Source organism: Pteropus vampyrus, unplaced genomic scaffold, assembly GCF_000151845.1.
Source record: "Pteropus vampyrus isolate Shadow unplaced genomic scaffold, Pvam_2.0 Scaffold352, whole genome shotgun sequence".
Taxonomy (NCBI): domain Eukaryota; kingdom Metazoa; phylum Chordata; class Mammalia; order Chiroptera; family Pteropodidae; genus Pteropus; species Pteropus vampyrus.
In genome coordinates, this window is record NW_011889133.1 from 532,664 (window position 1) to 534,814 (window position 2,151).

At 53.9% G+C, this 2,151-nt stretch overlaps 1 protein-coding gene across 1 annotated transcript in view; it reads left to right on the top strand.

Annotated features, from left to right (window-relative positions):
* The window catches only part of SLC43A1 (solute carrier family 43 member 1), a 28,034-nt gene extending 27,902 nt beyond the window's left edge, over positions 1 to 132 (top strand). Inside the window, exon 15 of the mRNA XM_011379030.2 lies at positions 13 to 132. The gene's annotated coding sequence lies outside the window, so the exon portion shown is untranslated. The remainder of the gene's footprint in view (positions 1 to 12) is intronic.
* Positions 133 to 2,151: the final 2,019 nt, after the last annotated feature.

Consider the following 2,151-nt stretch of genomic DNA (forward strand, 5'->3'; position numbering starts at 1 on the left):
TAGACCTCTGAGGCCACAGGACCTGGATGACAGGCAGCCAAGGCCTGAGCAACCAAAGGGAATGCCTCATATGGCTTTTCTACCTGTACCATACGCACAGAGCCAGGGGCCGTGGATTTATAAATACCAAGAGAGGTTCTATTTTTGTAGAGACTTGCTAAAAGGAAAAAAAGAACACCCTAAAAAAATCCCCCAGAGCGATGCGCTCTTGACTGAAGACAGCCCTTGTGCTAGAAGGATGGAGCCTCTTCCTCAGATTGGAGACCAAAGCGTGGGGCTGTCCTTTCTCTGGGCCTTCGTCTTAGGGGCCTGCCTCTTGGTGCCTCCTGGGGGCTTGTGGGATCAGCAAACAGGCTACCCCTAAGGTCCCCACTGTTCAATCCCCAGAGTGTGCATATATGTGTGTGTGCACATGTATGCATGTGCATGTGTGTGTGAAACAACATTTTTCCCCTCAGAAGAAAGGGACCTGAGGTGCTGGCTGTGTCCTGGATGGGCTGTGGGGGGGTCAGACCCCTTCCAGGAGCTGGAGGGCAGGTTCCCTCCCTGGTGCTGCTTCTTGCAGATCTTAGAAGAAATAGAAAAGGAAGTGAGAGACTGGCTGGTATGTGCCTGTGTCTTGGGGGGAGGTGTCTTCTCCCACACCCACCCCTCTTCTTCACTCAGGCTGGGCATTAAATAGGACACCTGAGCTCTCGCCGGCCAGCTCACCTCCCTGTTCTCAGCTGTGTCCTGTCCTAGTGTCTGGATCCAGATCCTGCCCTCTGTTTCCGCCCCGCACTTCCGAGGGTTTGGGGTACATCGGGGAGTCTGGCCTTTTTTCACATGCGATCAGGGCAGGGTGCTTTAGAAAAAATGGATGACTCTCAAGCTTTCCTACCAAACCATCCCTGGGGCCCCATTGAAAGTAACTTTTGTATAGGCCCGTTTTATCTCAAAACATCATGCAAATTTTGAGCTTCACTTTATACTATATTTATATTTACTTTTAGCATGAAAGTGAGGCTTTAAAATTACCAGAATCAAGGGGGGACACCATCTCTGAGGACCGGAAACATTTTGGGAAGATATGCCTTATTTATCCTACTCCTATACCTGTTCGCGTCCCTGAGACATAAACCTTAGAGGCTAGAGTAAGTCACAGAATGGAGGGATGGGATAGGAGGGGCACTAACATTTGTTGCAGATCTGCCTGTGTTCCACAAATATCTTTATTTCATCCTTATTACAGTCCTAGAGGTCCTTTAACTCCACGCTGAAAGGTTTGGGCACAACACCAAGTACAGTCAGCTTGTAGGTGGTGGGGCTGAACTTGGAACTTGGGTGGTCTGACGGCTGGGTCCTAACCACAGGCCCGCCAGGGCAGTCAGGAACAGAACGGAGGACCCAGGCTTCTCAGCTGCCTTCTCTAAGGCCTTCCCAACCTTGCCCCCTAAACCTTGGAGAACCCCAGAATGTTACCACTGGAAGACACTATTACACATACGTCTTCCCTTGGTCTTCAACTCTTTAGAAGTTAATGAAAAAGACTGAACCACCCATTTTACAGATGAGAAACATCTCCTGAAGGTGTCTGGAGACTTGACAAAGTCACAGCAGATCTGAGCCCGGTCTCCTGACTTCAACACAGCGCCCTTTTCGAAAAATACCAACTAGGAATTGGACAGCACTGCTGAGCTGGGCAGGGTCCCAAAGGGCCTGCACTGGTCCCACTGTGGCCTTTGCCCCAGATTTCGATTTTCCCAAGTTCGGTGGAGGCCGATTGTAAGCGGTGAATGGCAGGCGGTGCGATCCCACCAGATTCGGGGTGAGGGCAGGCGGGGGAAGCCCCGCGAGCGCGCCGGGTACAACGCGTGCCCAGCAGGCGGCGCTGCGTGTTCGAGGCTGGGACCGGGTGGGCGAGGGCAGCGAGCCAGGAAGGGAACCCCCACACGTATGCACACACACGCCCCCTACCCACAAGTCTGCCGCATCCCCCGGGTCTCGACCTCCCACCCCCTCCCCTGGCTTGCGCTGTTCTCGTTTGAGATCTCCCACGTCCTATCCGACCCCCACCCTTTCAAGCAGTACCTCCAGCCCCACCGATCCTCGCGACGCGGGAAGGGGGGTCCCGGCGCTGGCCCCTGCCGGGCTGGGGCTTGGGACCCAGGG